The 12,298-nt window shown below is 41.7% G+C and overlaps 1 non-coding gene across 1 annotated transcript; it reads left to right on the forward strand.

Moving 5' to 3' along the window:
• The first annotated feature begins 4,575 nt into the window (after nucleotides 1-4,575).
• Nucleotides 4,576-4,715, forward strand: LOC119945299. Its single transcript, XR_005456172.1, has one exon. It is a non-coding gene; the product is annotated as a small nucleolar RNA SNORA7 (small nucleolar RNA).
• The last annotated feature ends 7,583 nt before the right edge of the window (nucleotides 4,716-12,298 follow it).

Below are 12,298 nucleotides of genomic sequence, written 5' to 3' on the forward strand. Positions count from 1 at the left end.
CTTGAAAATAGAAAGATGAGGGTGCCATAATAAACTCCCTAGCATGCTGCATAAATCAGCATGTCACCACGTTGGATTTTCCTCTTCAAGTTCCTTCCAGCTCCTGGATTCTTCGTTAGTTACTCCTGTGATGCAGCAGGAAGAAAGAGCAAAGGAGCTTCCATCTGACCAGATCTCCCTTTTTTAAAAATGATATTTGTTAAGCATATACTATGTGCCGGGTACTGTACTGAGCTCCTGGTTTCTTCATTTGTAAACTACAAATAAAATGCATAGTCTCCCTCCTCCTTAGACCATATGTCCCATGCGGACCGGGGGTTTTGTCTGACCTGACGATCTTTGTGTTTATCCCAACAACTAGTACGGTGTTTGGGGCATAGTAAGTGCTTAACAAATACCAAAATTATTATGATCATTATTATGGTTGTTAATAATAATAACTATTATGGTGTTTAAGTGCTTACTAAGCATCGGACACTGTGTTGTTGCTGTCATTTAATGAGAAACAGGAAAATCATGAAGAGCAGCGTGGCCTAATGGATGGAGCCTGGGAGTTGGAAGTCATGGGTTCTAATCGTTGCTCCACCAATGTCTGCTGTGTGACCTTGGGCAAGTCACTTTACTTCCCCGTGCCTCAGTTACCTCATCTGCAAAATGGGGATTGAGACTGAGAGCCCCACGTGCAACAGGGACTATGTCCAACCCAATTTTTGCTTGTAATAATAATAATAATGGTGTTAAGTGCTTACTATGTGCAAAGCACTGTTCTAAGCGCTGGGGAGATTACAAGGTGATCAGGTTGTCCCACGGGGGACTTACAGTCTTCATCCCCATTTTCCAGATGAGGTAACTGAGGCCCAGAGAAGTTAAGTGACTTGCCCAAAGTCACACAGCTGACAAGTGGTGGAGACGGAACTTGAACCCATGAGCTCTGACTCCAAAGCCTGTTCTCTTTCCACAGAGCCACGCTGCCCACCCCAGTACTTAGTACAGTGCCAGACACATAGTAGGTGCTTAACGGATAGCACAATTATTATTATTATCATTACTGGAGGTGATGGTAACGTCTCCCATCGGAAACAACAGGTCAGCTTCAGTCCCGTCGCTTCAGGGAAGGGATTTAGAAATAATCTGAGCACTACAAAACTTTTGAACCAATAAGAGTCTTTTTTTATTCATCACATCGGACTCTCTGGCTAGCAACTGTAACCACCCAAAAACAGAAGAGTTGGAAATGGTAATAAAATCAATAAGGGTCCACTTTCCATTTCTTCCCCATAGCCATAATAGCCTCTGAGCTCCCCTATATTCTCTAGGACAACATCATGGTGAGACAATCAAAGGTAAAGCCAAGCCTGATAGGTATCAAGTCATACATTTTTAATCAAAGATCTACTTCATAGAGAAAACCCAGGCAGATGGAAGTCTTGGGAAGAATGGGAAAAAAACAAAACAACTAGATTTCCAGACTTCAGAGGCAGACAAGCTCCAGACAAAAGGGAATCTGAGTAGGGGAGTCCTAAGTTAAGAGTTTGAATGCCGGATCCAAGGATTGGCTTATACTTATTTCTCCCCTTTGCTTCCTGGTTGGTAAGAGGGAAAAAACACTATTTCTGCCTCCTTCAGGAATCCTTTTTGCTGAAGGACTAGAGGAAAGGCTCTTTATTAACATGAATGTCTGTCTTCCCTTAGACTGTAAACTCACTGCAAGCAGGGAAATGTCTACCAATTCTCTTGTATTGTACTCTCCCAGGCATCACTTAGTACAGTGCTCTGCACACTGTAAGCACTCAAGAATTTTTATTGGTATTTAAGTGTTTACTATGTCACTAGGCTACACATCGATCGATTGATTCCAAAGGTGCTCATGGTGTTATCTAAGAAGCAACTCACCATCTAGCTGGGCTGTGCACTTGGATCCTTGTGTTTCATGTTATTCAACTGGGAATATTTATTGAGGATTTACCATGTACACTAAGCAATTGGGAGAGTATAGTGTGATAGAGCTGATAATAGATGTGACTCCTGCCCCTCAGGAGCTTAGCGTCCAGAGGCTGTGCCATGAAATCGGATGTTCAGGAGAGCAACTATAACCCAATTCTTCTGGGAGACAGAATATTGGACTAGTCAGACAATTATTCTTATCTAGAAACCCAAATAGCCTGACTTTTTTTCCACTTCATAATTTACCCAAATTGTGGAATGCCAGAGGTCTTTATCCCTGAACCATAAGTACTTTGTTTTTTCTAAGACTCTTGACCAACTCCAATATTGAAGTAACAGCTCCTTGAATATTTCCTATTGTATTGTTTACAAAAACAACTTTTTCATTCATTCATTCAATCCTATTTATTGAGCGCTTTCTGTGTGCAGAGCACTGTACAAGTTGACAACATATAGAGACGGTCCCTACCCAACAACGGGCTTTTTGATTGTGAACTGTCATTCAAAACCCCAGATATTTCCTAATATTATCCTTTTAACTTTCACCAGAGCCTCATTTTAGGAATGAGTCTGCTTACACAGTCCTTAGGTAAAGAAGGAGGGAAGGGAAAGAGGGAGAGAAAGAGAGGGAAAGACAAAGAGCAATAGCAAACAGATCATCTTTCAAAACTCAAACAACAATTGGGAAAACTTTGGGAGATGAAACAAATTTGATTTATTTTTGTTCTTGATGATAAATTGAGATTGTATTGCTTAATTTATGGGCAGGACTGAAAATGAAAGAACCAAATTCTGATTATCAGGATTCTGCGACTTTCAACTTTCAAGGACTGCTTTCATTTAGGGAGAAACTAACTTTACTTCTAGGGAGCAAGGAAGAAAATAGTAAACTCCTGGCAGGAGATTCAACTCCAGGTTGTGTTCAACCTGATTAATTTGTATCTACACCAGAGCTTAGAACAGTTTTTGGCATATGGTAAGCACTTAACAAGTACCGTTATTATTATTATTAGATCCATACTGTTCTGTTGTGGGCAGCGATGGAATCTGCCATGAGAAGCAGTATAGTCTAGTGGAAAGAGCACCGAGAGACAGAGACTTGGGTTGTGACATTGGGAAAATCACTTAACTTATCTGTGCCTCAGTTTCCTCTTCTGTAAATTGGAGATTAAATCCTACTCCCTCCTATCTAGACTATGAGCACCCTAGTAAGTCCTTAACGAATAGTATAATTATTTTTTTTACCAACTCTATTGAACTTTACTTTCCAAAGTGCTTAATACAGAGCTCTGTAAGTTCTCAGTAAATACAACTGACTAATAAGACCTATTTCAGCTCAGTAGTTTCTACTTTGAAGAGTGGCACCTAGATTTCTTTCTCTACCAAAATCAGAATTTACTAGAAACTGATGATGAAACCTCATTTAAGTGATTTCAAACAATATTCATCAATCGATAGTTCTGTCTACTGTGTGCCTAAGGCCTATTTCAGTACAGTAGCTTCTACTTTGAAGAGTGACACCTAGATCTCTTTCTCTACTGAAGTCGGAATTTACTAGAGACCGATGATGAAAATTTGAGGTATTTCAAGCAATATTCATCAAATCACCAGAGAAGCCGTGTGGCTCAGTGGAAAGAGCCCGGGCTTTGGAGTCTGAGGTCATGGGTTCAAATCCCGGCTCCGCCAATTGTCAGCTGTGTGACTTTGGGCAAGTCACTTCACTTCTCTGTGCCTCAGTTACCTCATCTGTAAAATGGGGGTTAAGACTGTGAGCCCCCGGGGGACAACCTGATTGCACTGTAACCCCCCCAGAGCTTAGAACAGTGCTTTGCACATAGTAAGCACTTAATAAATGCCATCATTATTATTATTATCAATCAATAGTACTGTCTACTGTGTGCATAGCATTGTTCTAAGTTCTTGCAATAAAACAACAAAAGAGACACAGCTCATGTCCTCAAGGAGTTTATAATCTAATGGAAGACACGTTCAGACACAGATGACTTTCAAATAGTGAGAGCAGTGCTTGACACATAGTAAGCACTTAACAAATACAGCAGATAAGATAATAATAATAATAATAATATGGCCTCATTCCTTAGATCCAAGAGGTTCTCATTGTTTGGAAAAGGATGAACAATCATCCAATTGTCCACACAGAGTACCACAGTCTGGTGGAAAAAAGCAAAGCCTTGGGAGCCAGATGAAGTGCTTAGTACAGTGCTCTGCACTCAGTAAATGCTCAATCAATCAATCATATTTATTGAGCGCTTGCTGTGTGCAGAGCACTGTACTAAGCACTTGGGAAGTACAAGTTGGCAACACATAGAGACGGTCCCTACCCAACAGTGGGCTTACGGTCTAGAAGTCTAAATATGATTGATTGATTGAGTGATTGAATGACCTGGGTTCTGGTCCTGGATCTGGTACATGCTGCGTGACGTTGGGCTAGAAACTTAATCAACCAGTGCTGTTTTTCAAGTGCTTCCTATATGCAGAGCTTAACTTCTCTGTCCCTCAGTTTCCTCACCTGGAAATTGGGGATGAAACACCTGTCCTTCTTAGATGGAGAACCCCATTTGGGATCAGGGATGAGTCCGACCTGATTATCTCATATCTACCCTAGTGCTTCCCCTCTCAGGATGGCACCTGGGGATTTTCCAGTAATCTACCAGTCTCAGCTATGGAAGGGGGAGAGGACAGCAGAGGCATACCCATTCCATTCCCAGCTTGGGCAGTGGCTAGTGAGTGGAAGCCGATTTGCTACAAGTCAAAACTCACCTGTGCTTGGCAGCAGTGGCATGAGAGAGAGTTGAGGGCGGAGAGTCAAGTTTACTGCGTGAAAGAAGGCAACGGTAAACCATTTTTTTAATCAAGAAAACTCTATGGATTTATTACTGTATTGATTTTACTTGTACATATTTTCCATTCTATTAATTTTGTCAGTGATGTGCATCTAGCTTTACACATATTTATTCTGATGACTTGACACCTGACCACACGTTTTGTTTTGTTGTCTGTCTCCCCCTTCTAGACTGTGAGCCCGTTGTTGGGTAGGGATCGTCTCTGTATGTAGTACAGTGCTCTGCACGCAGTAAGCGCTCAATAAATACGACTGAATGAATGTATGTTGCCAACTTGTACTTCCCAAGCGCTTAGTACAGTGCTCTGCACACAGTAAGTGCTCAATAAATACGATTGAATGAATGAATGAATGGATCCACTACCGGAACGATTGCAGATGGAGGTGGGGTGTTCTGGGAGAGATGCGTCCATGGAGTCGCTATGGGTTAGAACGGACATAACAGTAGAAGACAAGACCTTAGTGCATAGTACAATGTTTGGTATACAGTAAGTGCTCAAAGAATACTACAGTTATTTTTATTACACTTTCCTTGCAGAGTTTCTGTCATCACCAATACGACTGAACCAAACTTTCAGGCCTGCATGTCTCCAACTACTGAGCATCGCTGGTGTCGGGAGATGGGACGGTAGACAAATGATGCAAATTCTTCACATTATTAGCAATTTGTTTCATCATTAAGAACGTAATGTGTGGAAGGATTCCCATATCCAGAGCCATTCAGAAGCCTTTTTACCCATTTATATCCCACGCACTTTCCCCCTTAATCTTCTTTATTGACCTACTAATCTTAATCTACTTAATTGAGTACTTAATTGACTTAATCTACTTTATTGAGTAAGGATTCTTTGGAAGAAATGGAATCATGTAGTTTAAATTTCAACACACATGAGCTCCTCATTTTTAAATAAGACCTATGTTATCTAATTAGATCCTCGTAGGGAGAATACATGTTTGCAGATCCTGAACAGCCTGTGCGGAAAACATCTGAAAAACTTAAAAGTGCCTGGACAGATGTTGAAAGAAACTTGCAGTTAAAGCTATCAGCATTAAAATCCCAGTTCTAATTTACTTTACATCAGGCATTTAAATTGATTATCTTCGGGCCATATGTTTTCAGTGGAGCCAAACTCTGTCTTCATGAATCAGTTGACAATGAACCGTTGACTTCCACTGATTCCGCAAGGTTAGAGGTTGTGTGGGCTCAGCTAATCGGAGAGTATTTGTAACTCGAAATCCAACATTCCATCAGAAAGAGAACAGCAGAGAGACTCCTACCATATGTTATAAATAAGGGTAAAAACGCCGAAAACCTGTGCTTTCTGTGCAGCTAGAGATTGGAATCTCTTAGCATTTCCATTAAAACCCTATCTTTGGAGGGTTATAACTTGGCTGTAAAAAGCATTATAGACTCAAAACTTCACATGTAAAATCTAAGGGGATGTTAAGTTACAGGATAGGTTAAAAAAAGAATTAAATGCCTTTGGTTGCTTTGGGGGCCTTTATACCTTGGCAGCACATTTGGATTCTAATTGTTTTTAAATGAAATTCTTTATGCCACATGGGCTGTGGGTTCTGGTTCATTTCAATACAGTAATGAGCTGCACTGGTAAGGCAGCTATGATCTCAGAGAGCTCCAAATTGGGCTGAGTGAATAGAATGGGAAGGGAAGATCTGGAGAGCATGCAGGCTTGCTTCATAGAGTGCCAGGACGTGAGCTGGAAACCAGGAATTTCTAATAATAATAATAATAATAATAATAATGGCATTTGTTAAGCGCTTATTATGTGCAAAGCACTGTTTTATCCCAGCACTGAATTTATCCCAGATGGTCTAGATTCTGGCCAGATCTCCTCTTAAGTGCTCTCCCAAACACTTAGTGCAGTGTTCTGCACACAGTAAGCACTCAATAAATGCAACCTTTTTTAATGGTATTTGTGCTTACTATGTGCCAGGCACTGCACTAATCGCTGGGGTAGATATTCATTGTCATATTTATTGATGATGATGGCATTTATTAAGCGCTTACTATGTGCAAAGCACTGTTCTAAGCACTGGGGAGGTTACAAGGTGATCAAGTGGCCCCACGGGGGGCTCACAGTCTTCATCCCCATTTTACAGATGAGGTCACTGAGGCATAGAGAAGTGAAGTGACTTGCCCAAAGTCACACAGCTGACAATTGGCAGAGCCGGGATTTGAACCTGTGATCTCTGACTCCAAAGCCTGGGCTCTTGCCACTGAGCCACGCTGCTTCTCTATTTATTTATTTATTTATCTATTTATTGAGCACTTACTGTGTGCAGAGCTCTGTACTAAGCACTTGGAAAGTACCATTCAGCATAAAGAGACACAATCCCTGCCCACACTGGGCTTACAGTCTAGAAGGCTGCACAAGTCCAGAAGAAGTCTAGATATGAGCTAATCAGGTTGGACACAGTGCCTGCCCCACATGGGGCTCACGGTCTTAATCCCCATTTTACAGATGAGGTAACTGAGGTACAGAGGAGTGAAGTGATTTGCCCAAGGTCACACAGAAGGCATGAGGCAAAGCAGGGATTAGAACCCAAGTCCGTGCTCTTTCCGTTAGCACATGCTGCTTCTCACGTCTTCGGAAATAGACCTCTTCGGAAACTGTAACAAAGGCTGTGATTATTTATATCCAGGTCTCCTTTGGCGGTTGGTTTCCAAATTGTACATTCAAAACCCGAGAGGGATGAGAAGAGAGCATTGCAGTGAGGACCTGCTTCGGTGGGTGCTCAATAAATATCATTAATCAATCACTGATATTTATTGAGAGCTTCCTATGTGCACAGCACTGTAATAGGCACTTGGGAGAGTACAGTATAGCAGAATTGGTAGACTCATTTGCTCCCCACAAGGAGATTATAGTCTATAACCTACTACTACGACTGCCTACTATAAGCAGGAGAATTGAATAATAATAATAATAATGGCATTGGTTAAGCGTTTTCTATGTGCAAAGCACTGTTCTAGGCGCTGGGGAGGATACAAGGTGATCGGGTTGTCCCACGTGGGGCTCACAGTTTAATCCCCATTTTACAGATGAGGTAACTGAGACACAGAGAAGTGACGTGACTTGCCCAAGGACACACAGCTGACAATTGACAGAGCCGGGATTTGAACCCATGACCTCTGGTGTCCAAGCCCGGGCTCTTTCCATTGAGCCACGCTGCTTCTCTACTGTGGGAGACGTTCATCTGACGTACTTAATTAAACTGAGAAGCATTGTGGCCTGAAAATCAGAAGGACCTGGGTTCTAATCCTGCCTTTACCACTTGTCTGCTGTGTGACTTGGAAAGTCACTTCACTTATTTTTGCTTTAGTTACCTCATTTATAAAATGGGGATTAAGACTATGAGCCCCTTGTGGGACACGGACCGCGTCCAACCTGGTTAACTTGCATCTTCCGCAGGATGTAGTACAGTGCTTGGAACATAGTAAACACTAAACAAATGCCTTAAAAAGAAAAGAAAAATGAAACTGAGCATCTACTGTATGCAGGGAACTGTGCTGAAAGCCAACTGTTTGCAGGGCACCAAATTGAGCGCCTACTATGTGCAGACTGTTGTGTTCAAAGGACTGCCTTGTGTGTCTACTTTGTGAAGAACACAATGTGTGGCACTTGGTGAAGAAAAGCTACCTGTAAGACCGAGATCCCATCGTATAATCAGCTTACAATCTTGTGAAAAGTTGTGAATCAGGCTGATCCCCCGGGGGGAAGAGATGAGAAGAGATGTCCTTGTTTTTATATTCCCCATTAAATCACAACATGAATTCCTTAAAATGATTTTCCTCCAAAGAACTCAAAGTACAATGATAAACATTATAATGATAAGAATAATACCTTGAATTTGCATAACACTTGCATTTTCCCAGAGCCCTTTGCACATCCTTTATTCTGTTTCATTCTCCCAATCTCTCTGCGGGGGGTTAGGAAGAAATGCAAATTTCATTATCTGCATTTGACAGATGAAGAAACTGAGCCCCAGCAAGGTTAGGGGACTGATCCCGGGTCATATAGCAAGCCAGAGGTAGAGCTAGTCCAGATGGAAAGAGCACAGACCTGGAAGCCAGTCTGCCGCTTATCTGCTTTGTGACCTTGGGCAAGTTACTGAACTTCTCTGGGCCTCAGTTTCCTCATCTGTAAAATGGACATTAAATACTACTCCCTCCTGCTTGCCCTATGAGCCCCATGTGGGACAGGGACCAAGCACGTAAGTGCACACCACTAATGTACTCAGTTGCTTCCTCATTGTATAATCAATTTTGATGGCTGTCTCCCCCATTAATAATAATAATAATAATGATGATGGCATTTATTAAGCGCTTACTATGTGCAAAGCACTGTTCTAAGTACTGAGAAGGTTACTAGGTGGTCAGGTTGTCCCATGGGGGGCTCACAGTCTTAATCCCCATTTTACAGATGAGGTAACTGAGGCCCAGAGAAGTTAAGTGACTTGCCCAAAGTCACACAGCTGACAATTGGCGGAGCCGGAATTTGAACCCATGACCTCTGACTTCAAAGCCCGGGCTCTTTTCCACTGAGCCACGCTGCTTCTCAAATTCCATCAATATTATTATTATTACAGAGCCTGACACATAGTAAGCACTTTACAAATACCATTAAAAAAAGAAAAATAGGAGGAACTTAGCTTTCCCAGTTGGGTCTAGAAGATCCCCACTATCCAGGGCTTTTAAGAGTAGAGGGGGAATGGAATGGAAGGGAAGGAAAATAGGATAGCAGAGGGAACAGAACTGAGCGATTGAAACGCTGAATGGCCCAGGCCCTGGACTATTTTGCCAAATAAGTTTTGCGCCTTCTTTCTTAAGCTATAGATAGCCCTGCATCCCAATTATGTAATTCCCTGCCAGACTGCTTTGTTTCGGGATGTGGGAAGAGGACGTTCGCTACATGTATTTTTAAAGTGCTTGTTTACTGGAGTCATTGCAAGGAAGGCTGTTAAAAGTAACCCACCACCACCCTCTCTGAGCACCTGCCTTTTTCTGACACCCCTGGTAGCAGCAAGGAGCATGGGGAGAAGTTATGACTGAGAGAAATAGCAGGATCACTCCCACACTGAGTTGCCATGGTTTCAAGGAGACAGAGATGCAGGGAAAGAGAAATTCCCCCAGTAGTCCTTGTCCCGGACATGGAGACATCTTTCTGTCTCAGCCACGACCTACCTTCCCAGCTACTGGGTTGTCGAACAGTGAAGTAATCAGTCAGTCAGTCAATTGTATTTATCGGGAGCTTACCATGTGTGGAGCACTGTACTGAGTGCTTGGGAGAGTAAAATATAACAATATAACTGAAGTATTCCCTGCCCACAATGAGTTTACAGACTGACAATAATAAACATAAATAAATTACAGATATAATAATAATGATGGCATTTGTTAAGTGCTTCCTATGTGCCAAACACTGTTCTAAGCGCTGGGGGGATCGAAGGTAATCAGGCTGTCCCACATGGGGCTCATAGTCTTAATCCCCATTTTGCAGATGAGATAACTGAGGCCCAGAGATGTTAAGTGAGTTGCCCAAAGTCACACAGCTGACAAGTGGCGGAGCCGGGATTAGAACCCATGACCTCTGACTCCCAAGCCCGGGCTCTTTCTACCGAGCCACGCTGCTTCTCTACATAAATATATACCTTAAAAAATCCAGCTGGAGTGGGAGGAGGTTAAGGAAAAGAAGGAAAAGGAGGAGGAGGAGGAGAAGTAGCAAAATGAAAAGAAAGAGGAAGAAGAATAGGAAAAGGTGAAGGAAGAGGAGAGAAAAGAGGTGGAGGAGGAGGCAGGATGATCTAATAGAAAGAGCGCAAGACAGGGTATCAGGAGGACCAGCCCATTCCTAAGCTCAAACCAGTAGGCCACACTTCTTGCAATGTGATGTTTACAGATGGGTGAGACTACAGCTTCCCAAGCCAAGAAAAGTAGAGTTGTAAGCAAAAATCTCAATCATTTTGAAAATAACCCTACTAGCAAAGAAAAAGTTATAGCTTAGTGTTTACTCCACCGCTTGCTCTATACCTGTATACAAGTACGTGTATCTAGATATGTGCACCTGCCTATCTATGAGAGTATATATATTTATCCACACATGTCTGTGTTTTCTAACAAAGGTCTTTACAGACGCCCCACTTATTCTGTTGTGAGAAAATGTTCTGTGAAGCCAAGGATTAATCTGTGTATCTCATCTGTTTTAAATGAAAATTCAATAGGAAAGTAGTTTCCAAGAACAGAAATATAGTGTTTGGACGATGCTGAATGTATTTTTTTCTCCTTGTCTGTTTATTCTTGTTCATATATCTATTCTTGAATACAGGAAAAAGAAAATGTTATCACAACAACTGGCATATCACCTGGTAGTGCTATCGCAGGAGGACAGAACTCCTCTAAAAAAATCCCCTCACATTCCATTTCTTTGATCACCATGAATTAAAGAGAAAAATATTTTCACACCCAGCACATTACATATGTCTTCAATCCGTACGGCTTACGTATTTTTCATAGATAAAAAGGAAGTCAAATGGCTAGTAAGCATTGTGTTTTTTACAGTAGCAGCAAAGAGCAAGGAAGCGGAAAACTTCTATTTCAAAAAGTGAGAGCCTTAATCTTCAGAGAAAGGAACTTTAATAGTATTTGCTAAGTATTTATGATGTGCCGAGCACTGTACTTAGCCTAATGGATAGAGCATGGGCCAAAGAGTCAGAAGGACCTGGGTTCTAATCCTGTCTCTGCCGCTTGTCAGTTGTGTGATCTTGCACAAACCACTTAACTTCACTGCGCCTCATTTACTTCAGCTGTAAAATGGGGATAAAGACTGTGAGCCCTATGTGGGACATGAACTGTGTCCAAACAGACTATCGTGAATCTACCCCACTGGTTAGGAAAGGACTGGGCACATAGAAAGTGCTGAACAAATACCTTAAAATATATACATATATATTAATGTCTGTCTCCCTCTCTAGACCGTAAACTCGTTTTGATCAGGGAACATGTCCATCAGCTCTGTTATATTGCACACTCCCAAGAGTTTAGTCTCATGTTCTGTATATGTTATGCACTCAATAAATGTGACTGAGTGAAGCTCCTTTTGGGCAAGGAATGCATCCATCAGTTTTCTTGTACTGTACTCTAAGTGCTTAGTACAGTTCTCTGCACACAGTAAGCGCTCAAAACCACTGATAAATTTGCCATTGTTGTTACAATGGCAATACCAATCGTTGGCTATTTGTTACTGCAAACATGTTTGTTATGGCAAACAAAAAGTTTGGTATTACAAACAAAATGTTTATTACAAACGTTTGTTATGACAAAGAAAATGTTTATGACAAATATTAAGTACAAAAAGAGGAGAAGGAACGATATTCTTGTGCGCTCAGTGTAACCAGTTCTATGAATCCTGCATTGGTCTTTCTAGTCAAACACCTGCTCATGGATTAACTCTAAGCGCTGAGGCAGTTACC

The sequence above is a fragment of the Tachyglossus aculeatus genome, chromosome 24, assembly GCF_015852505.1.
Source record: "Tachyglossus aculeatus isolate mTacAcu1 chromosome 24, mTacAcu1.pri, whole genome shotgun sequence".
Classification (NCBI taxonomy): Eukaryota; Metazoa; Chordata; class Mammalia; order Monotremata; family Tachyglossidae; genus Tachyglossus; species Tachyglossus aculeatus.